The sequence below is a fragment of the Salvia miltiorrhiza genome, chromosome 8 (genome assembly GCF_028751815.1).
Source record: "Salvia miltiorrhiza cultivar Shanhuang (shh) chromosome 8, IMPLAD_Smil_shh, whole genome shotgun sequence".
NCBI lineage: Eukaryota > Viridiplantae > Streptophyta > Magnoliopsida > Lamiales > Lamiaceae > Salvia > Salvia miltiorrhiza.
The window spans coordinates 46751413-46776698 of NC_080394.1; the positions used below are offsets into that span (position 1 = coordinate 46751413).

Below are 25286 nucleotides of genomic sequence, written 5' to 3' on the forward strand. Positions count from 1 at the left end.
CTTGCAGCTTTTCCAGCAATTCCTGCTCAATGTCAGCCTCATCCTGCAGGTTAGCAAGGAATTCCTCCACGATCTCGTCCTCCTCCTGCAGCTGATTAAGGAATTCCTGCACAATATAGTTCTCATCCAAAACATCAAATGCTTCAACATAAGAGCAGGTTTGAATTAAGCGAGTGGGGGTAGTAGGTTTTTGATCAAAAACAGAGAATGTTACCGCTCTACCTGCCCCTACCATACTTACAGTTCCCGTACCCACATCGATGCGAGTATGGGTGGTAGCCATAAAGGGTCGGCCAAGTAGCACGAGATGCCCATTCTCGCCTCTAATCCCTTTTCCCTCATCAAGAACAACAAAATCAGCTAAAACACTAATCCCCCTCACAACCACCTCAACATCCACGACAAGGCCTCGTGGGCTGCTAATGGAGCCGTCAGCTAGCTCTATCTTAACATTCGTGCATTTCAGCTCTTTATTTCCCAATTTCTCAAAAATATCAAACGGCATCAAATTGACTGCCGCGCCCAAATCAAGCATTCCTAAAGCCTTTTCAACCCCACCTAAGCTAATATCAAAAATAAAACTACCTGGGTCTCCTTGCTTGGGTGGTGGTTGTTCTGGTGCAACAGTGACAGGTGGCAGTGGCTCACTGGGGCATTGGGTAGCTTTGATTGCTTGCACGGTTTTGCTTCTCCATTTCCCCGTGGTTATTGGGCCATTCTCCTTGATCACTGCCACGGCATGAGCTTGATGCAGTTGTTGGTCCTGGTTTGGGAACTTCCCAGTTGGCTGTTCTTGCTGCAGCTGATTCAAGGTTCCTGTTAGTTGCCCAACTGTAGTCTCGAGGCGCTTGATGGTAGCACTCTGAACCTCCATCGCCTGTTTGCTAGCTTGCATGAAAGCTTGCATCTGATCTTCAAATAAGGGGCCTGGAGGTTGGTGCTGCTGAGGTGGGTAGAGTTGCTGCGGTGGCTGCTGTTGCTGATATGGTTGAGGGTAATGCTGCTGCTGAGGAAATGAGAGCTGTTGTTGAGATGGGTAGAACTGCTGCTGGTTCTGATACCCCAATTGCTGTGAAGGTCGTGGGAACTGATTAATTGCCTTGGTTTGATCCCGACCCTTGGCAAGGAGCTTGGTTCCTCCATCCTGAATTCTGCTCATTTCTCCATCCCGAGTTGGAGCTTTGTTGCCCTTGATTAAAGCTGGGCCTCTGTTCAAATTGAGGTCTCCCCAGATAGCCCTGAGCAGCATAGACCTCTGCTTGTCTTTCGGGTGGGAATTCGCCCATTCGATGGCACGCGTTAATTCCATGGCCAAATTCGCCACATATGCCACAACCTTCTGCTGATGGTGCGCGAACGGGTGGAGCCTCAATCTGGCTCATCGTGAGGTGTTGTACTTGCCTCATCAGGTCCGCTACTTGCTTCTGAAGCTCATTGTTTGGAGCTACTGCATTGGCTTCAACCCTCCTTCCTCTAACTGATTTCTGTTGAGAACTCGCGGCAAGTGTTTCGAAGATCTCCTTGAGCTCGTCAGCTGTCTTCCGGGCAATGTTGCCCCCTACTGTACTGTCCACCATAAACTGTGCCGTCTGAATCAATCCGTCATAGAAGAACTGCATCAACATGACGGGTGCTAACTGGTGCTGCGGACACTGGCGGAGGAGCTCTTGGAATCTCTCCCAAGCTTCATGGAGAGGCTCATCAGCTTCTTGCATGAAGTTCATTATCAGGCTCCTAATCTCCTGTGTCTTGTGACTAGGATAGTACTTGAGCATGAACTTCTCACATGCCTCTCCCCATGTGGTGATGGAGTTCGGCGGCAGGGACAGTAACCACGTCCTAGCTCGGTCCTTGAGTGCATAAGGTAAGCACTTGAGTCTCAACTGATCCTCGGTGAGTCCCAACAGTGGGAAGGTCTGCACTTGAGTGCAGAAGTCTCGGACAAATTGTAAAGCATCCTCACTCGGCATCCCATGAAAGAGTGGTAGTAAGCTTGAATCGTTCGGCTTCAGATTATAGTTCTGGACTGCCGTGGGAAGCACTATCGCCGACGTGCTAGTGTTCCCGATAACAGGCCTGGAAAAATCCCCCATATACTGTACATTCTGCTCCACCATGACTTCTTGGTCGGGATTGGGATAATCCTCTTCACAATCTTCCTCTGGATACTGCGATTCCACAAAGTTTCTCGAACTGGACTCGGACTCCTCCTCCAGGCTAGAAAGGACCTCACGAGGTCGATGAATGTTGTCAAAGTAAGGCACTAGCTTTCTCTTCAAGCTGCGGCGACCTTGCATACACAACACTAGCAAACCAAATCAAACGCACCGGAGGGAGAAAATAACCAAGTCAAAAGAAAGAAACAAAAATAAACATGGAAAACAATGCAACACAATCAAATGCCTAAAGCCTTCCCCGGCAACGGCGCCAAAATTTGACTCATCCTAAAACACCTAACGGATGGACTCGAATTTATACGAGGTCGTCCTAGGACGGTAAGGTGACTTAAGTCGTCTCACACAGAAGGCTTAGCAGGGCTCTAATTGTGTTACTCACAAGAAACTGAAAGAAAACCTAAACACTCTAATCAGGTAGCTGGGTCTGACACTCTCTCTTTAAATCTAGGCGTAATTAAATAAAGCTTGTAAAATTATCTAGTGCAGAATCAACAGAAAGCATATTAAGAACGCAGGAAACTAGTAAACCTAGGGTTCTAACTAGCAATCTAGAAAACGATAATTAAATCAACAATCATAAACAATGATTATCTAGGCGAGATAAATGAAAAATGATTCATCAATTGAACTCGAAACAACGATTATATAGGCAAGGAAAATAAACTAGCATTCAAAAATATAGAAAACATAAACTGAGTTCTTACAGCGAGTACGATCCGAATCTTCAATCTAATGTATGAAAGCTAACATAATCTTCAATCCACCAAGCCAAAGGATGTTTGTTGGTATTTAAACTATTCTAAAACTAGGAAAAACAAGGGAAAATCGCCTGGAGGCTGCTGGGGTCGAGTCTGCGGTGAAAAACCCTAAAAATGGTCTTAAATATGGAAGAAATCGTAACTGCCGAGCGCCAGGGACGGCGGCCGCCGTGGGACGGCGCCGCCGTGAGCGCCCTTCGCCGATCTCTCCAGAAAATGCATGGTGCGCGCCGTGGGCCGGCGGCCGCCGTGAGCTCGACTTCGAAACATGCTCCAACGATGCCAAAACGCTCAGAAAACTCCCGAAACCTGCGCACGACAGTAGGACACCCAAATAGTCATCGAGCACGTGAAAAATAGAGCAAAAAGGTACGAAACATGCTCGAATGCACAGCAGAAAAACATGCAAATTCATCACAAAATAGGGCTAAACATAGATGACTTACCATAAGCTTGCCAATTGTCTACAATCTCCATCGCTAAAAGTGTGCCAGGATTAAGATCAAAAATGTATTTTTCTTCGGTTTATAATGTAAGGACATTGGTTAAGGTAGAGAAAATATAGACTAAGTGACTCAACTAAATCAAGAACACCAACCTTATACCTTCACAAATCGAGTATGGAATAAATTTCATCTTCCGCATAACTATGCCACCATAATCAACATAACTTAAGAACTAGTACTCTTTTATGCTCTCAACTTATTTCCAACAAACAAAGTCTATTTTCTAACAAATCTCTCAATAAACACTCGACTTCATACTTTTTTTCTCTTTTTTTTTCTTAACAATTTTTTTTCTTTTCTTTTCACAACTTTTCTAGAGCTTATAAGAGTAAAGAGTAACACAAAATCACCCCTTCTTTTTCATGACCCACTATGAACATTCACCACACAGAGATCCCCATATACTACATCACCCCCTATCATCCGGCTAAAGAATAAAAGCTAATTATGTTCAAAGTGGATAACAAAGGATAATTTTTTGGTTAAGGACAATATTTGGGATAATAATGTGGCTAACAAAAGAAGGCCTAAAATCATCTCCTAATCCTGGGCACAACAACAACCTCAACACAGAAACCATGACAAGTTCTAGAAGATCACCACATGTATGACAAAACTCACAATAAAGAATAAACTGTGTATGATAAACAATTATGACTCAAATCCTCACATGTTTATTCAACGTTGGAAACAAAAATTAAAATATCCGTGAAGGACAAGTACTTTTAATGGGACTTAAAAATGTTTTAACTTGTCCTGATCCTTTACTTAACTTATTTCCAACTCCCTTGCCTCTGAAATAAAAATCTTGAAAATCTCTTTGATTTGACAAATTGCAATGATTTTTATTCTTTTTCTACATTTTTGAAGCTTCCATCCTCTGCAGTGACGACCGACGTGAAAAATTTCTTCACAATGTCTTTAGGCACGGAAATCGAACAACTTTTCATCTTCCTCTGTATTTTTAAATACCTTACGCTTGCAACTTTTCTTCATCACAACTAACAAATTTCCACAGACACTTCTGTGAGAATACTTTTCAAAAGTTACAGAAAACTTTTGTTCCTACAAAGCAGAGATCAATGACAACACAGTCATGGAGTGGGAGAATGATGCTCACACTCTTAGTCTTCAAAGGCCCTTTCTACTGGATCTCAACGTTTCTTTGACGTCAAGCTTGTTTCTACTATCACTTATATTCAGCGACAAGAGTGTCTTCCATCCTAATGCCAGGCGCCAAGAACCTTCTAAGCTTCAGGAGGTCATCAAGCTCATCTCACATATCTTGCTGACCTCCATGGCATGCAACAACAACGAGCTCTCTCTAGTTGTTTGCTGGCATCCCCAGCCGCACATGGTCTTTTCAACTAAGACCTCGTGCCGACAAATCGACAGTGTTAGTCCTCACGACTGTCACTGATTCAATTTTTTCTTCTCACATCCCTCTCCCGTACTCTCCCTTTTTCTCCAACCTATTCCTCTCTCTCTCTCTATCTTAAGCCTCTCATCCTCCCTTTGAGGTCCGTATGCATAGCTACTTTACATGAATATCTCCAAAGAGTAGTGCATACCTACCTTTTCCCCACCCTCCTTTTCCTCACAAACACTCTTCTTCCCCGCATCCACGCTCCTCTTCTCCGTTTCCCTTCCCACTGGCGTCTTCCTCTTCTACATCTCTGTACTCACACTCATCTCGAATCTTCTCACGAGCTTCTGAGACTCGGAGTTGGGTACCTTCTGATCATAGCTTCCATCATCAGCCCTCTCTTTTTGATGTTGCCAAAAAGGGGGAAAGTAGAAGTCAGAGAAAAACCTTCTCAAAGTTGGTTCTCTGCATCTTCTCGAAAGACTGAAGTTGGTAAAACAAAAGGATCACCGGAAGTTCAAGGATGACGAACCAGTAAGACCCCGAGTCAATGGAAAACAAGAGTAAAAGAAACAAGCTTAGGAACATGAAGATGAAGACGAAGATCAAAGACGAAGTTCAAAGGCGCAAACAGGCAAACAACTGGAGTCCATGGGTGGTGTCCATGTGTTTTTCTTTTTCTTTTTACCTCATTGTATGTTTTGCTCTGTACCTTGTACCTTAACTGATTTCTCTCTTGAAATAAAAAGAACTTCTTTGATCTCAACCAGAAGACAATATCTTTTTGTCCAGGCTCTGATTATTTACTTCAGTTATGTCTTCGTTTTGTTCGTTTGAACTGTTTTGTTTTTCCTTCGAGAATGCAAGTTAATAGGTATCTTGTTAAGGGGGAATAGTATTCACCCTGTTTAGTAACTTGTTGTTCTTGTTCAGTCTTAGAACTGTTGTGTGGTTTTGGCATCATCTGCTGAAATGGAAATTTTATTGAAAAAAGAAATTTGAAATCCCTTGAAAGCATAGGCGTAGACTAAGGGACGAGTCTCAAGAAAGAAAGCTCAAGAAAAAAAAAACAAAAAATCCTTACAAAAGGGAACAAAAACACCTAAAAGAAGAAGAATCGAACCAACGAACCTATACGGGAAAGGGTAGGAAAGGCAACCTCAAAAGCTTCGGCCGAACCATTGCCCCTAGGCAACCCGGACCCTTAAATCCGAAAACAGACCCAAAGCGGGAAACCACCGACAGACGAACGACAAAGCACCAACACGGGAACGACAAGCAAACACAACCAACCCCGAACCAGAGCGCCACCAAACCAAGTAAGGCAGAAGCCAACCGTACCCAACACGAAGATTGAGAACATAAGAACCTGCAAAACTGTAACACCCCGTACTTTTCCTATGTTGTGAGATAGTGTCTTAACACTATTGAGAGTACTGAGATGTCGAATTACGAGACTACTTTTTTTTTTATGACCAAATAAGACTGATTGTCTTTTAAATAGAAATACGAGTGAATAAACCAACGATGGAATTAGAGTGATGAGATTTGAGAAATGAGTTGAGATAGAGATGCTGATTGAATTGAGCTGAGATTTTTTTTTATTTCCAACTACCGGGAATAGAGATACCGGATACTGAGATATCAGAGATTGACTGTCCTATTAAGAAAATAGGAATAATGAGTTGGAAATAGAGTCGATGAAGAAAGAGTGAGAACCTTGATGAAAGGAGTCGGTCAGAGAGACATCTAGGCTGTCTGTGTTTACCGACTACTTTGATGTGATGTTATGTGAATCTACGTGACTAATTGATTATGTGATTTCTGTGACATGTGTCATTATGACCAAGTTATTATGATTTTTAATTGAGACTTTAGCATTTGGAATTTTGATTAAGTTTCCAAAGCAAGTGTGGTTTATTTTTATCGAGAAATCGAATGATGCCGGTTTATGGAAATTTTTCCAAGCATAATATTTTTTTTTAAAATTATTTTTCCTATGATGAGGAATATTATAATTGAGTGAGTGCACTAATATTAGTGCTATAATTATTTTATTTTGGTCACATGAATAATTATACTATGGTACTTTATTAATGAGTAATATTTCCATAGTTTTTGTGATTATTATTTAATCACCCTTCTCACATGATTTATTTTTAATTTCCCAAGTATGAGACTAATTACTAAAATTTACTAAGTGTAGAGATTGAGAGAGTAGAGATTTAGAGAGTAGAGATTAGAGAGAGTGTAGAGATTAGAGAGAGAGAGATCAAGGCATTAATTGCCAAATATTCTCAAGATCATCAAATCCTCTTTAAAGATTCACAAATCTTTTATAAGATTACCAAGATCATTTCATATCTTGCAAATTCCTCTCTCTCCTTCTCCCCTAACTTTCGACCACCACCTCTCTCCCCTTCATCTCTCTACTTTCCACCATTTTCCTCCATTGATGCACCTTCGAAGCTTCACCAAAATATGTCAAACACATAAATCACCAATAAAATCCCACCTTAAACACCTTCCATCTCCTTAGATTCAAGAAGATCCATGGAGATTCAATCTTGAAGATAGTGAGAGAAAATTTGATATTTGGTGTAAACTTGGGTAAGTAATCTCCATATTCATAGATTAGACTTGTATGATGTTATATGTGAGTGTATTTGAAGGATTGAAGCAAGAAAATCACCCCCTTCATTTTTCTCTAAATTTTCGAAAATATGGGTCTCATACCCTTCAAAAAATTTTCTTTTTCTTTCCTTGAATTGGGGTGAGAAAAATGATCTATGATATGTTTGGTGATGATTGATGTGTGTTTTGAAAAGCTATGCTTTGAGATTCAAATTTTGAATGAGTTTAGTTTACCCAAAATTGGGAGATTTTGAGTCAATGAGATAATAGATAAATTGATGATGTAAATGAGTCTATGATGATGATTGATGGAGTAATTTGAGTATATGATGTCCATTGGAGTTTTTGGTGTGAGTTAGTTTACTAAAATTAGGGATATGTGTATATATGCCCTTATATGTAAATTGATGGTTTTTATGTGAGATTAATTGGTTAAAAATGAAAGATATATGAATAGATTAAAGATTCATATGTGTTTATAAATTTCAAGGAGTTAGTTTAGTAAAAATTAGGACTTTTTGATCTATGTGTTATTTAAGTGATTTTGCTTAAAATATATGTTTTTAAGCATGATAGTAGTGTCTTTGCATGTTTGATTAAGTCTATTGTAGGCTAAATAAAATTTTGGATTAGTTTAGTTTGTATGAGTTTTGAGTTTTGTATGATGTGAGTTTGATGCTTGATAAAATGAGGTCAATTTGCTCTATGATCCTTATGAGAATTTTATCCATGTTTTGCTAAGAGTTTTATGTTGATACATGGATTTTTATTAAAATATAGTTTTTATGATAAAAAGAGAATGAATATGTGAATAAGGAGTTATATGATGTAAATGATCATATTTGAGTAATTTTGAGCATGAGATTGAGAAGAGGATTAAATTGATGCGTTTGTAGAAACGTTTTCCTTGAGATTTGAGTTTATGATGAAAAAGGAGATTTGAGATTGAGTATGATGAGTATTTTAATGTTTTTGAATGTTTTTGAGTGTTATATGTGTTTAAAATGAGCTTTGATTGGTTTTCTTTGAAGGAATGTTGAATCGAGCATTTAAGAGTTTGAGATGAGTTTTTGGTGATTTTTCGTAGGCTACTGACCTACTGTGATCGACGGGTTTTCGATGTCTAATGGCTTTGAAAATTTTACAGCATGTCCCTACATGAGTCTTGAGCATACCGGTAAAATTTCAAGTCATTTGGACTTGATTTACTATTTTTATAAAATGCAAAACCAAATCTGCACATTTCTACCGGGAATTTCAGAGAACAGGGGACAAAGTCATTCATTTCAGTAACTTCCTGTGTGATCTAGCTTTCCAAATTTTTATGGTATCAACCTTACTGTATGGGCTAGATATCCAACAAATTTGAGCTCAGTTTGACAACGTTTACTATTTTTCAAAAATCAATGTTTCCGATTGCTCAAAACTGCCGAATATGGTAGACCGTGGTAAAAACGCCATATCTCCCAAACCACTTGGAGTTTCTGACTCTACGTTTTTTAAATGAAACTAGACTCAAATACCTTTCTTTTGGTATGAGTCTGGAGTCCAGGAGATGTCGGAGTCAGAACGTGTTAAATTTTGAAGTTGAGTCAGTGGGAAAACAGAACATGATTTGTTGATGTTTGATTGTATTTTCTTATGTGCCTTATGTGTTTATGTTGCCTAAGTGTTTTAATGAGATTAGACGAGTCTTATATGAGAGATAAATCGAGACTTAGAACCATGATTTTCTTGAAACCTATCCTTGGACTTAAGGATTTTAAATGAGGGAAGAGTTTATGTAGAGTTGGTTAAGGAGATAGAATATAATATAGAGCATGAGTTGAGGCATGAGTTTTTGTCGTTGAGTTTCTAATCGGGATTCATTTTATGACATGAACCTTCGATGATGACGATGATCCCTGAAGACACGAGCAGAGCAAGGAAGTAAGTAACTCCACTTTGACGGGAGTTTTTGAGTAAGGTCTTCAGGTGGGCAATATTTTGAGTATACATATATCGTATGAGCTTTCTAAAATGATTTGATGATGTTATGAGTTTATCAAATGATTTGAGATAAATGATATTTGAGAACTGTTTGACTTGCCAATTTTTGATGTTGAGCTTGTATGTTACCCTCTACTGATGAGACGAATTCGGTCCTGCCACAAGCGGGATTTTGTGCACAGAGGTGACTGTGAGCCGTCTTCGGGTCGGCCGGTCACGGTACTCGAGAGTGAGGCCTACTTCTCGGTACCTTTGGTGATAAATTGTAGATGTGGTACTTACATGTTGAGTATTTTGATTGCGCAATCGTTCATTTGAATATTTATGATGCATATGTTTGAGATTCAGCTTTCACAGGTTTATTTATACTAAAATCCCTGTGATTTGCTTAAAACTGTGGCAAGTTCAATTTATAGCTCTAGGAGCACCTTTCTTGTTTTTCGGCGTTTGCTCACTGAGTATTATGTACTCACGCCCTGCATGTATTTCTAAATGTGCAGGCTAAGCGAGGAGCGAGATTGGTCTGGTGCTAGTGGGGGAAACGTTTCAATCGATGTAATTATATTTCCGTATTGCCTTCATGTTAATAGAGTCTTGAGGATTGAGATACTTTGTTTTCTTTGAAATCAAGCAATTTACTCACGGTTATATGTCTTCATACATATAATCGGTTCGCCTTTTGCTGCGATACTCTGCATATTCTGATTCCTTACGAAAAATGAGCGATACCCGTTTTGTTTTTGTTCGTAAAATTCCTGATAATTAAAAAGTTATAACGACATTGACGATTTTACCCTTGGGTTCATTTATAAGGATTTCTTTAACACCTTTTGATGCGAGCTTCCGCTTGATGTTCGACCTATTCTTCTTATCTTTTATTCTTTTAAAAATAGTCGTATCGATACTCGTACCCCACTATCACTAGTGTCGGGTTTTCGGGCTGCGACAGGGTGGTATCAGAGCAGGTCATCTGCTCTGAGTCTATTGCTTGACTGAGTTGAACCTTTGATTGCTTCTACTCTTTTAAGATTGAGCACTAGTCTAATTTGAATTCTTAGGCTAGTTTGAGAGAGTCAGTTCGAAACGAAACCCCAGCACCCCATCTCCTCCGGCTTAACGAGGTAAGAGGTTGATGTTGTTTCTTGTTTCTTTCTTGTTGAGAGTTGAGTTTGGTTTACTAATGAGTTATGTACTGTTTGATGATCGAAAATAGACGGACCCGGCCATTGCAGCGTCATACTACTGCCGACGAAGTCGAGACATGGGTACCTGTTCCTGAGGTGCCGGTTTATGGTCCGATGGTGGACACGGACGTCGGGGTTGAGCCGAGCAATGATAGCGTCTACCGACTGATCAACGAATACGAGAGTCAAGAGTCAGAACCGAGCGAGGAGATAGAGCCGAGTGAGGATATGGAGGCCGACGATGCGACGAGCAGGATTTCAGGAGACGATGACTAGCGATCACGTGTGTCTAGGTAGACGCGTACATATGTATAGATGCATAGTTGGTATATATATATATAGGTAGAAAGGCATGGTATAGTAAGTATGTGTAGATAGTATATATCTATAGGTGCTTAGTACCTATGATGCTTGTATAACTAGAGCATCATTTTAGTGTTAGGACCTTTGTACATAGGATCCTACTTTTGTAAAAGACCTCGAGAGAGAGGCAATTTTCCTTATATATGTATATACAGAGATGTAGTTGATTAGTGAGTTTCACTATCTTTATCAGAGCTTTGAGAATGATGATAAATGAGAAATAGAGATTGATGAGAATTACGAACGATGATAGACGAGAAATAGACTGGATGAGAGTTTTGAGAACTTTGAGATCACAAATAAGATATAGAAGTGAAATGAGAAACGAGGATTTGTATTTCGTAACGATGAACGGTTAGTTTAGAAGTCGATAGTTATATAACTCTTTTTCCTTTATAGTATACCTCCGAGAAGAAGAGGGAACCGAAGGAACATAAACCGAGAAGAAGATGAAGAAGATGAAGAAAAGGAACAGAGAAACCAACCGTTGAGATAATACGACGAGAGTTAGAGATTTCATCGCGACTTATAGACACGACCCTAATAGGACGAACGTATAATGGAGACCTCATGGGATGCATAGATACTATTGACCAATTGTACTTTGAAATAGAGGTACTTTTACCGGGACCGCGCGTATTATCGCTAGAGTAGTCATGAGAGTAGACTTATTGAGTCCCTATCCCGCTTGGTCGTATTTAAATTTTTCTGCATCCATTTGAACTCCAACATGAGATGAACTATTTGCTATTAAGAAATTTTTTCAGATCCACTGTGTTTGAGCCTGAGCCGTTTGTGTTGGAAATCCTTACCCCTTTGCTTTAACAGTGGACAATTTATTCATTCATTTTCCACTTAGTGGATTGCTTCTACTCCCAGTATTGATTTACCCCAATCATATCATATCTCAGTTTTATTCTAGCTTCTGTTCTAATCTTTGATCTTACCTTGATTGTAACTTCTTCATTATCCTTGAAATAGCACTGGCTATTATGGAATCATTCCATTACTTGAGCTCGTCTTGTACCAAAGATCAAACATTTTTATTCATCACATCCTATTCCCTACCACATCCGACAAGAGTTAGGAATGTCTAGGTAACTAGGATGGCACAACAAGAAGAGTGTTTGGGAAAAACACGATTTATGGGAGCAGTCATAGGATGTAATTATTACGGGACGAGCACAACTTTTCGACCATGAATTTTCTTTTATTAGCCAGTTATGCAGAAAGCTAACCATTTCGAGGATGAGAAGAAGTGATGCTAAGCCAGAGTAGGCAATAGCAGATTCAAGGAGATCGAGATGACAGGTTAGAGCAGATAATGTATTCCATGATAGCAGACTGAGATGACGACTAGTATAGATAGCATCGTCGTAGTATTAGGGGATGTTTTATTTTCGTTATGCCCCGCAATTAGTAAGAGTTCTCGAAAGAGAAAATTTCCTTATATATCTATATAACGATGACCAGAGAGTCTCTATACTTGAGTAGAGCTTTAATCTGATGTTGCAATGATAGGCATGAACTATGTCTTTGATATTGAGTTATGAGAATTGAGGAAATAATATGATGTTGAGTAAGAGCCTTATGATTTGTGAGTTATGAGAATTAGTTCTAAGGTTGACATATATTCCCTTAGACTTTTGTCGAGAAAGAAAAACCGATTGAAGAAAGAAATAGAGTTGATGATATGAGATAAGGTAATAAAACCGTAGCTGAATACGAACGTCAGTTTCGCGACTTGGTTCGGTATGCCACACATCGAGAAGAGATGAACGAGAAGATGTCAGAATTGTTCGATCGGGTTTGAGACAAGAGGTACGAGACGATTTAACGAGTCAGAATGCGGTTATGTGTACTGAAGCATTAAATAGAGCGCTAGATATGGAACTAACAATGCAACCAGAGAAAGCGATTCAAGCTTCAGTACCCCAATCGAATTAGAGCACTCAAACGTGAAATCCACCTTTTTTTGGACGAGGGCAAGAATGAAAGAGAAAATGGGATCGACGACCGAAGTCAAGGTCCCAAGAAGCCGTGGCAGAGTCAGAATGCGCCACCGCAATATCAGAACAGAGATAAACGGCCTTATGTTGGCCCAGCTGCCCTAGCAGCAGTTTTTCAAAGACCGCGAGGGATATCGCCTTGCCGAAGAGCAATAAACTACGTTTGGGAGAGTGTAAAATGGGACAGTATACCTGCTACACCTGCGGAAGGGTTGGACACTATTTGAACTAGTGTCCGAATCGTCAGCAAAGTGGAAGCGGAAGACGACCGAGTCAATTTCGGCCGCAACTCAAAGCAATGGAGGGAACTCTACCGCTACCTCTACCACAGCGACAACAGCCAGCCTATCGACCATGTCAGTCAAGAAGGCAACCACCAGCCCCGCAGATGAATTAACCCCATCACTAGAGACTGTTCGCGCTTGAGCAGAAAGCACCGGACAAGAATCAAGGAAATTTGATACGTATAGGCGAGTTATAAGGCGTACCTATAGTAATCTTGTTCGACACTAGAGCATCGTATCCTTTTATCTCTCATAATTATATCGATACCTTATAATTGAATATAGAGCCTGCTCCGCAACGTCTAAGAGTAACCACACCCATAGGCAGAACTACTACGGTTTCGTACGTGTGCCCCAACTTAGAATTTAAGTTAGAATCGATTAAGCTCGAGGCTAGAAACCTGAGATTGATGCCTATGTGGCACTTGGATATAATTTTGGGAATGGATTGGATAGAGGAAAACCATGCGAAGATACAATGCAAGGAGAGACGGATATCTTTCCAGCCACATGGCCAAGAACCTACTTCCTCCATTGGTATTGACGGAAAATGGAAGGAGACGCCAATCATCTCGGCACTGCAAGCCAGGAAGCTCTTACAAAGAAACGATACAACCGCATACGTTATATATCTGAACCAGAGTGAGGATCCTAAGACGAATATAAACAACGTGCCAGTCGTGCGAAAAATATAAAGATATAGATTACGTTTATCGAAATTACCATCGGGTCGTCAACTTGAGTAATAATCGGGCTCGAGACTCGGAACTTATGTTCCCGTGTTTTATTCGATGTAGTGCTTCCCCATGAAGAGCACCAGTTCTCCTCGTTAAGAAGAAGAGTATGCAGTTTTTACAGACGCAACGAAGAATGGTCTAGGTTGTGTACTGATGCAAGACGAAAGAGTTATAACATATAGTTCGCGACAACCAAGACCGCATGAGATAAATTATCCAACGCATGGCTTAGAATTAGCAGCCGTAGTGCATGCTTTGTAGATCTGGAGGCACCATCTCCAAGGAGCACGGTGCAAGATATATACCGAACACAAATGTGTCAAATTTTCCTTTGAGCAAAAAGATCTGAACATGCGACAAAGGATATGGTTAGAATTGGTGATAGATTACGATTGTGGGATAATTATCACCCTGGAAAAAGCTAACGTTGTAACCGACGCATTGAGCAGAAAGAATCAGGGAGAGTTAGGATTTCTCCTTACACGAGAAGTGAACCCAATCAAGGAATTCGAGAAGATGAATTAGGAGGTAGAGATACCACCACCAACGACAGAAATAATAATTTCTGCACTGAGCATTACACCTGACTTACGATCGAGAATAGTCACAGCTCAGAGAGAGGATGAGAAGATGGAAAGATTGCGAATGAAGATTCGAATCGAGAAAATAGAGAATTATCAAGAGGCGGCAGATAATGCCATTTTAGTTTTAAGAGTGCGACTGTGTGTGCCTGATAAAGAAGAGCTGAAAAACGAAATTTCGAGCAAAGCTCATGATACCTTTTACACCGCACAGGCGGAAAGTATGAATACGTGCCAAGACTGAAACGACGCTTTGATAGGAGAATAAGAAGCGAGAGATGGCATCATTCGTAGAAGGATGTTTAACGTGTTAACACGTGAAGGTGCCACTTTGGCAACCTTATACAATTATACCTATTAGAGACTTTCACAATAGAAGTGGAACCACATAGCCATGAATTATGGCATCGATTAGCAAAATCGAGAGAAGAAAATCAAACAGTTGAGTAATCACTGATAGATTCTTTCAACGTTAGAAATGATGTTTGTGTGAGTATTTCCCTATCCCGGGGAGCATGTCATTTTTGAGTTAACGAAGAACTCAAACCGAGATATATATGGGACCTTATGATATGTATTAGAGTAAATAGGCCATGTAGCCTATAAACTAGCGTTGCCTCTGAGCTTCGCGAACGTCCATGACGTTTTCCATGTTTCTCAATTGAGAAAGTTCGTGTTTGATCCAAAACACGTCATCTGTCAAGAAGAAGTGTCCCTGGAACCAGATTCGAGCTATGAAGAGAGACCTGATGCTATGCTGGACCAGAAGATCCAACAATTGAGGAACAAGACGATTCCTTAGTAAAAATCCAAAGGAGACCTCACGGTCAAGAAGAATCAACATAGGAACTTGAAGAGAAGATGAAAGAGAAGTACCCAGAGCTTTTTCCCGAAGAAGAATAACTCAAATTTCGGGACGAAATTTTTTTTAAGGGGGGTAGGATGTAACACCCCGTACTTTTCCTATGTTGTGAGATAGTGTCTTAACACTATTGAGAGTACTGAGATGTCGAATTACGAGACTACTTTTTTTTTATGACCAAATAAGACTGATTGTCTTTTAAATAGAAATACGAGTGAATAAACCAACGATGGAATTAGAGTGATGAGATTTGAGAAATGAGTTGAGATAGAGATGCTGATTGAATTGAGCTGAGATTTTTTTTTATTTCCAACTACCGGGAATAGAGATACCGGATACTGAGATATCAGAGATTGACTGTCCTATTAAGAAAATAGGAATAATGAGTTGGAAATAGAGTCGATGAAGAAAGAGTGAGAACCTTGATGAAAGGAGTCGGTCAGAGAGACGTCTAGGCTGTCTGTGTTTACCGACTACTTTGATGTGATGTTATGTGAATCTACGTGACTAATTGATTATGTGATTTCTGTGACATGTGTCATTATGACCAAGTTATTATGATTTTTAATTGAGACTTTAGCATTTGGAATTTTGATTAAGTTTCCAAAGCAAGTGTGGTTTATTTTTATCGAGAAATCGAATGATGCCGGTTTATGGAAATTTTTCCAAGCATAATATTTTTTTTTAAATTATTTTTCCTATGATGAGGAATATTATAATTGAGTGAGTGCACTAATATTAGTGCTATAATTATTTTATTTTGGTCACATGAATAATTATACTATGGTACTTTATTAATGAGTAATATTTCCATAGTTTTTGTGATTATTATTTAATCACCCTTCTCACATGATTTATTTTTAATTTCCCAAGTATGAGACTAATTACTAAAATTTACTAAGTGTAGAGATTGAGAGAGTAGAGATTTAGAGAGTAGAGATTAGAGAGAGTGTAGAGATTAGAGAGAGAGAGATCAAGGCATTAATTGCCAAATATTCTCAAGATCATCAAATCCTCTTTAAAGATTCACAAATCTTTTATAAGATTACCAAGATCATTTCATATCTTGCAAATTCCTCTCTCTCCTTCTCCCCTAACTTTCGACCACCACCTCTCTCCCCTTCATCTCTCTACTTTCCACCATTTTCCTCCATTGATGCACCTTCGAAGCTTCACCAAAATATGTCAAACACATAAATCACCAATAAAATCCCACCTTAAACACCTTCCATCTCCTTAGATTCAAGAAGATCCATGGAGATTCAATCTTGAAGATAGTGAGAGAAAATTTGATATTTGGTGTAAACTTGGGTAAGTAATCTCCATATTCATAGATTAGACTTGTATGATGTTATATGTGAGTGTATTTGAAGGATTGAAGCAAGAAAATCACCCCCTTCATTTTTCTCTAAATTTTCGAAAATATGGGTCTCATACCCTTCAAAAAATTTTCTTTTTCTTTCCTTGAATTGGGGTGAGAAAAATGATCTATGATATGTTTGGTGATGATTGATGTGTGTTTTGAAAAGCTATGCTTTGAGATTCAAATTTTGAATGAGTTTAGTTTACCCAAAATTGGGAGATTTTGAGTCAATGAGATAATAGATAAATTGATGATGTAAATGAGTCTATGATGATGATTGATGGAGTAATTTGAGTATATGATGTCCATTGGAGTTTTTGGTGTGAGTTAGTTTACTAAAATTAGGGATATGTGTATATATGCCCTTATATGTAAATTGATGGTTTTTATGTGAGATTAATTGGTTAAAAATGAAAGATATATGAATAGATTAAAGATTCATATGTGTTTATAAATTTCAAGGAGTTAGTTTAGTAAAAATTAGGACTTTTTGATCTATGTGTTATTTAAGTGATTTTGCTTAAAATATATGTTTTTAAGCATGATAGTAGTGTCTTTGCATGTTTGATTAAGTCTATTGTAGGCTAAATAAAATTTTGGATTAGTTTAGTTTGTATGAGTTTTGAGTTTTGTATGATGTGAGTTTGATGCTTGATAAAATGAGGTCAATTTGCTCTATGATCCTTATGAGAATTTTATCCATGTTTTGCTAAGAGTTTTATGTTGATACATGGATTTTTATTAAAATATAGTTTTTATGATAAAAAGAGAATGAATATGTGAATAAGGAGTTATATGATGTAAATGATCATATTTGAGTAATTTTGAGCATGAGATTGAGAAGAGGATTAAATTGATGCGTTTGTAGAAACGTTTTCCTTGAGATTTGAGTTTATGATGAAAAAGGAGATTTGAGATTGAGTATGATGAGTATTTTAATGTTTTTGAATGTTTTTGAGTGTTATATGTGTTTAAAATGAGCTTTGATTGGTTTTCTTTGAAGGAATGTTGAATCGAGCATTTAAGAGTTTGAGATGAGTTTTTGGTGATTTTTCGTAGGCTACTGACCTACTGTGATCGACGGGTTGTCGATGTCTAATGGCTTTGAAAATTTTACAGCATGTCCCTACATGAGTCTTGAGCATACCGGTAAAATTTCAAGTCATTTGGACTTGATTTACTATTTTTATAAAATGCAAACCCAAATCTGCACATTTCTACCGGGAATTTCAGAGAACAGGGGACAAAGTCATTCATTTCAGTAACTTCCTGTGTGATCTAGCTTTCCAAATTTTTATGGTATCAACCTTACTGTATGGGCTAGATATCCAACAAATTTGAGCTCAGTTTGACAACGTTTACTATTTTTCAAAAATCAATGTTTCCGATTGCTCAAAACTGCCGAATATGGTAGACCGTGGTAAAAACGCCATATCTCCCAAACCACTTGGAGTTTCTGACTCTACTTTTTTTAAATGAAACTAGACTCAAATACCTTTCTTTTGGTATGAGTCTGGAGTCCAGGAGATGTCGGAGTCAGAACGTGTTAAATTTTGAAGTTGAGTCAGTGGGAAAACAGAACATGATTTGTTGATGTTTGATTGTATTTTCTTATGTGCCTTATGTGTTTATGTTGCCTAAGTGTTTTAATGAGATTAGACGAGTCTTATATGAGAGATAAATCGAGACTTAGAACCATGATTTTCTTGAAACCTATCCTTGGACTTAAGGATTTTAAATGAGGGAAGAGTTTATGTAGAGTTGGTTAAGGAGATAGAATATAATATAGAGCATGAGTTGAGGCATGAGTTTTTGTCGTTGAGTTTCTAATCGGGATTCATTTTATGACATGAACCTTCGATGATGACGATGATCCCTGAAGACACGAGCAGAGCAAGGAAGTAAGTAACTCCACTTTGACGGGAGTTTTTGAGTAAGGTCTTCAGGTGGGCAATATTTTGAGTATACATATATCGTATGAGCTTTCTAAAATGATTTGATGATGTTATGAGTTTATCAAATGATTTGAGATAAATGATATTTGAGAACTGTTTGACTTGCCAATTTTTGATGTTGAGCTTGTATGTTACCCTCTACTGATGAGACGAATTCGGTCCTGCCACAAGCGGGATTTTGTGCACAGAGGTGACTGTGAAGCCGTCTTCGGGTCGGCCGGTCACGGTACTCGAGAGGGAGGCCTACTTCTCGGTACCTTTGGTGATAAATTGTAGATGTGGTACTTACATGTTGAGTATTTTGATTGCGCAATCGTTCATTTGAATATTTATGATGCATATGTTTGAGATTCAGCTTTCACAGGTTTATTTATACTAAAATCCCTGTGATTTGCTTAAAACTGTGGCAAGTTCAATTTATAGCTCTAGGAGCACCTTTCTTGTTTTTCGGCGTTTGCTCACTGAGTATTATGTACTCACGCCCTGCATGTATTTCTAAATGTGCAGGCTAAGCGAGGAGCGAGATTGGTCTGGTGCTAGTGGGGGAAACGTTTCAATCGATGTAATTATATTTCCGTATTGCCTTCATGTTAATAGAGTCTTGAGGATTGAGATACTTTGTTTTCTTTGAAATCAAGCAATTTACTCACGGTTATATGTCTTCATACATATAATCGGTTCGCCTTTTGCTGCGATACTCTGCATATTCTGATTCCTTACGAAAAATGAGCGATACCCGTTTTGTTTTTGTTCGTAAAATTCCTGATAATTAAAAAGTTATAACGACATTGACGATTTTACCCTTGGGTTCATTTATAAGGATTTCTTTAACACCTTTTGATGCGAGCTTCCGCTTGATGTTCGACCTATTCTTCTTATCTTTTATTCTTTTAAAAATAGTCGTATCGATACTCGTACCCCACTATCACTAGTGTCGGGTTTTCGGGCTGCGACAAAAACCAAGGAAAACAAAGGAGAAAACAGAGGAACCAAAGCAAACCAGAGAAAGGCCAACAGACTAGAACGACCCCCACCTAGGACGGCCCCCCAAGGGAAACAACCCTTCTCATCAAGGCCCAGCCAACCCCCACGATCACCTCCAGAAAAGCAGGGTAACCCAAGTGGCTCCAACAACCAGACAAATTCAAACCAGACCTATATACCCTCAAGTAACCGCCACCCTCGAGAAAAGTTCAGAGCTAAGGCATTGAGAAGCAACATCAAGATGAAACAAGTTAATCCGATCAGACTCAATTCTCCGCTAGCAGTGAATCTCCTAATTCAATTACTTTTATAATCTAATCTCATTCCTTATAATTATGATCAAAAGCTTTGCTTTCAACAGAAAGGTCATCTTTACGGGATGAAGCAATTAGAGGTAACCAAAGACTTCCCGCGAGGTTTCCCATGCTCATAATGAGGAGGCCATCAGAGGAGTAGAGACATGGAGCCATTAAAAACTCAAATTTCAAACACCCCAAAGAATCCAGAGAATAGATATTAAGCCTATTGCAATGAAGACACTCCTGCTAGCATCTACCGGACAAATCACGTCATGAATTGCTCATCAAGATGTTGCAACCAGAACCTTAGACTCCTTACCCATCTCAAGAACCGCAAAACAAGAGGGACCAAGCCAACCACCAAGACGAACACAAACCAGAGCCACAGGGGAAACGGACTAAACCAAAGGAACATGACAAGCAAGAAAGGCCAGAGAGGGAAGGGTAATCACCCAAGACAGGCAGAACCAAGATAAACAACCTCCAAAGCAAGAGAAACAACAAACAAAAACAAAAAAAAAAGGGACAGAAACTTCCCTGGAAAGCATCATCTGAGGTGACAATCCGAACATAGGGTAGAAGCCTCATGTGTCGCAACCCGCCCTAACTAGGGATAGTTAGGCCGAGTGATCTATGACTAGGGATGGGGTTAAAGAAGAAGGGGAAGAAAGGGGCGTCATTTATAACCGTAAAACTTACTCATCTTAATAAAACTCGTCATAAATACTCATTAATGCTTAATAAAACAGTCTATGAAAGACAACGTAAAACTCAATTAAAGCATTAAAGAAAGAAGACATAAAACTTAATTAAAACGTTAATCAAGTTAATACATCAACAGGAACCATCCTCTTAAACTTAAAGTACAACATAACAGTACCAAAAGTGTTTTGCAGCGGAAATGTAGCTAGACATATGTATGAAGACATATTCTAGACAGGTTACATATTTATTAACAACCCTGTTACTCCGCTCAATGCAGCACCATCATCACACCGGCTCAACCTGCACATTTTTGAAAAACATATGCAGGGCTGAGTATAAAAGCACTCAGTGCATGAACACATGCCAAACATATCATCACATGCTTTATAAAGCTATAAATATTGTCATTGCCATACTTTAAAGAAAGCATAAGGGATTTATCAAAAGCCTTATGTTTGCTAAACTCATTTTCGTTTCTCAAAGTTGACTGCCCAGTCTATGTTCTCAAGTAAGTATCATATCTGTTAACTCATGTACTGAGAGGGAGGCCTCCCTCTCCAGCACTGCAATCGGCCAACCTGAAAGCTGACTCACGATCATTGTGTACACTAATTCTACCTCGCGTAGAACCGATATAATTTCTCATACAAATAGATAACATACTAAAATCTCAAATATTTGGCAATGCAATAACTTCAAAATAGGTTTTCAGTTCATCATACATCAATAATTTAAACGCGTAAACATCTTGAAAATAGGTTTTCAGTTCATCATGCATCAATAATTTAAACGCGTAAACATCTTGATTTTAGCGTAGAAAAGCCCACCTCATTGCGTCTCTGCAAACAGGTAACGTCACTCTCTCTCTCTCTCTCAAGTCGTCACTTCCCAAACGGACCTTCCTCGTTATGAAGAATCGATGAGAAGAAGGGTCATCCTAACAGAAAACTCACTAACTTAAACTCACATAGGAAAATAAAACTTAACACTCAAACTCAAGTAGCCCTGCCAGCGCTGACTTGGCAGCTAGAGCTGACCACTCGGCAGAGCTGACTCTGCAGGGCTGAAAATCACTCTGCAGAGCTGACTCGGCAAAGCTGAAACTCACTCTGTAGAGCTGACTCGGCAGAGCTGAACATCACTCCGCAGAGCTGACTCGGCAGAGCTGAAACTCACTCGGCAGAGTTGACTCGGCAGAGCTAACCACTTGCAGAGCTGACTCTGCAGAGCTGACCACTCGTAGAGCTGACTCTGCAGATCTGAACTCAACAACCAGAGCTGAACTCAACCCGACAGAGCTGAACTTCAACTGTCAGAGCTGAACTTCAACAGCACTTCAACTGCCAAAGCTGACAAGCTCGGTAGAGCTGAATTCCACACGTCAGAGCTGACCAACCCGGCAGAGCTGAACTCAACCGCCAGAGCTGACCAACCCAATAGAGCTGGAATTCACGCCGCCAGAGCTAACTAGCTCGGCAGAGCTGGAATTCACGCACCAACTCAAAAAGTTCAACACTCACCACTCATGCTCAGCAAAACACAATCCGATCATCCTACATACTTCCTATCATTTCTCAAGACATCAAAATTAATCTAACATGCTCAACAAGACATCTAGAACACAAAAACTCAAAGAAAACCCTTAACATGCATTTCCCTACTTCACGCACATTTGACAGCCATCCTCCACAAAAATCATACAACTATCATGCTTGGAAAAATACAATTTTAACATATATCAATCCTAGCATGCTCCTAAACACATATAACAAGTCACAACGATTAAAAACAAATATCGAAGGACGAGCTACGACGAAGAACACGGACTGCTGCCCTCATGGGTTTCATAGCTAGGGTTCGAACCATCCTTAACTCTTTCATTAAAAATGCTCAACAATTACCCAAGAACAACATACTAAAAACTCACGACAATCCGACGTCGTTTCAAAATAAAGTCGAGAATCGACGTTTTTCGACGTCGACTAAAATCGAAAAGCAAACCATCAAAACATAAGTAGAGATGTTACCTACTTAGATACGTGCTCGAAAAGGTGCTCGACGCTCGTCTCGACACTCAAATCGGAGCTCAAAAGCTCGAACAAGCTTTAATGGAGGAATGTGTGAAAGTAGTGTGTGTTTGTGCGTGTATGCGTGAGAGTGATGGGTGTGTGGGCTGACCGACAACAACTTTTTATAGAGAGGGGAAGCTTTTGGGCGGTTGGGGGGGTGGTTAAGGTAGGGTAGGCCTAGATATTTGGATATTAATCCCACTTAGTCGTTAAATATCTCGTTTCGTCTCGTTTCAGTCTCGTTTTAATGACTAACTACCCGTACTCTTCGTTACTCGCCCTCTCGACTCCCACTCACTTTCATTACACTCATAATTCTATATAAATATAGAAAACTCAAGTTTGTTCTCGAAATTCTGATAAACGAGCTCGGTTCGTTTATCGAGAAATTCCGGTTTACTATTCACTCATCGTCCAAAAATAAAAACTTTCGTCATTGGACTCGTATCGAAAAACTAAGAATATTTCTCGACAACGTGCACGTAAGATTTTGATAGTCGGACAAAAAGACGAAATAGCAATATATTACTATTTATCGTCAAAAAGTCAAAAATTCCAAAAACGTCATAACGGACTCAGATCTCACTTTTGAGTTCATCGCTCTCCTTCAAATAATTATCTCGAATTATTCAAATACTCAAACTGAATTACGGATATAAAATCCCACATCATTCTCACATCATCAAAAGAACATCTCAACGTCTTTAAAATAAAACAAGAAAACTTCATATAACTCATCATCTCTTTACAAAGTAAATCAAACAAGGGATCTAAACCCTAATTACTCAAACTCGAGCAATTAAACACGTCATCAAAAGCCCGGGTATTACATCATGTCATCACGCACAAGCTGAAGGATATCAGGGATCGCAAAAGGCCAGAAACCCTCGTTCGCCGCCGAAGAAGCCATGAAATTCGCAACACGATTCCCTTCCCTGAAAATAGGAGTGATAATAATACGAAGACCAGCAATGGAAGAGAGTACCTTTCTCCAGCGGCTGAAAAACCTCAAAGGGACGGTACTGGAACGAGAGCGGAAAAGATCAACCATGTAAGCCGCAGTCCGTCTCAATCCACACATAATCCCAACCATTCATCACAATCACGACCAGCAGAGAAATGGAAGCAACCCACCACAAACGAAGAGTCCCGAATAACCCCACCAGCATGAATGAAAGGAGGTGAGCCATGAACCGAGCCATCAATATTGATCTTCCGCCACGGAGGAGAAGGAGGAAGCCAGAACACATAAATGTAGGAAGTCGGACGACGGGGTCTTCCCGACACCTTAAGACCATGAAGAATAAGCAACTCCTCAACCGAATTAGCCATCTCACCCAAACTGAAACGAGAAGCCTCCAGAATGAAAGCTTTGACCTGAATTGTCAGAGCCACTGCAGAAACCGGAGCCTCATCGAACACAGCCCTGTTCCGAAGATTCTAGAGACTCCAAACGGCAGACATAACACCAACACGCCAAAGATTGTCCACCTGCTTGCTAGCAGGCACTTTCATTGCCCAAATGATCAGACTCCCAATATCATAGATCGATGAACCATCGACCCTGAACCAAGTGAAAAGGGAGCTCCAGACATGTCTAGCAATAGCACACTCCCAAAAAAGATGATCAATATCCTCCCCCGCTTTCCTGCAGAGAGGGCACCACCCTGGACCAATGTACCTAGAGCGACTCACAGAACTGGCTGTAAAGAGACGGCCCAAAATAACTCACCAAGTAACAATAGACCTACGCACCGAAATAAACGGCGCCCAAATCTATTTGCCCCAATCCACCGCCGGAAAACTAGGACGAACATGATCCATGACAAGCGAAGAAGAAACCTCCCCAAAATGAGAATGAATCCAAGCCCGGAGATCCTTCCCACCACTGATAGGAACAGAGATAATGTCAAAAGCAATGTCCGAAAAAGCATGCAAGAAATCCAGGGTGAAATGCCAGGAGACATCAAAGTAATAGTCTGAGATCGGCTGCATGAGAAACTGGTGAACCGCGACCGGAATCCCAATCCTGTCAATGAGCCTATAGCCTAATCAGCTATCCATCCAGAAAAGAAAAGCAGAGCCAGAGCCGATGGAGCAGTGCGTGTCAGTAAACCAAAGAACAAACAGACTCCTGCGTGCCCAACCAGATCGTGGAAGTAAACCAAGGAAAGCGAGGCTGCAAACAAGAATCTAAATAACGTTGCCGGAACAACTGAAAACCCAGGGAGTCCGAAGTAATCAACAACCACCCCAACCTAAGCATGAAGCTCTGACTGATGTAGGAGAAAGACTTGACATTTAACCCACCTTGGTTCTTAGGAGCACAGACCCTATTCCAAGCCACCAAAGATTTTGGCTTGGTAGTGGTGCTGCCCGTCCAAATAAAAGACTGATAGGCACGATCCAAATCATGTAGCAGCTTAGCCGGCCACTTGTAAATCAACACGCTATAAATTGC

General features: G+C 39.8%; 2 long non-coding RNA genes and 1 pseudogene across 2 annotated transcripts; all 3 read left to right on the top strand.

Annotated features, from left to right (window-relative positions):
- Window positions 1-1635: 1635 nt before the first annotated feature.
- Window positions 1636-1733, top strand: LOC131002122 (small nucleolar RNA R71; annotated as a pseudogene).
- Window positions 1734-7192: 5459 nt separating this feature from the next.
- LOC130996844 (uncharacterized) lies at window positions 7193-10052 on the top strand. The gene is made up of 3 exons (XR_009092844.1): window positions 7193-7417; window positions 9352-9415; window positions 9931-10052. It is a non-coding gene; the product is annotated as an uncharacterized LOC130996844 (long non-coding RNA).
- Window positions 10053-16538: 6486 nt separating this feature from the next.
- Window positions 16539-19397, top strand: LOC130996845 (uncharacterized). Its single transcript, XR_009092845.1, has 3 exons — window positions 16539-16761; window positions 18696-18759; window positions 19276-19397. It is a non-coding gene; the product is annotated as an uncharacterized LOC130996845 (long non-coding RNA).
- The last annotated feature ends 5889 nt before the right edge of the window (window positions 19398-25286 follow it).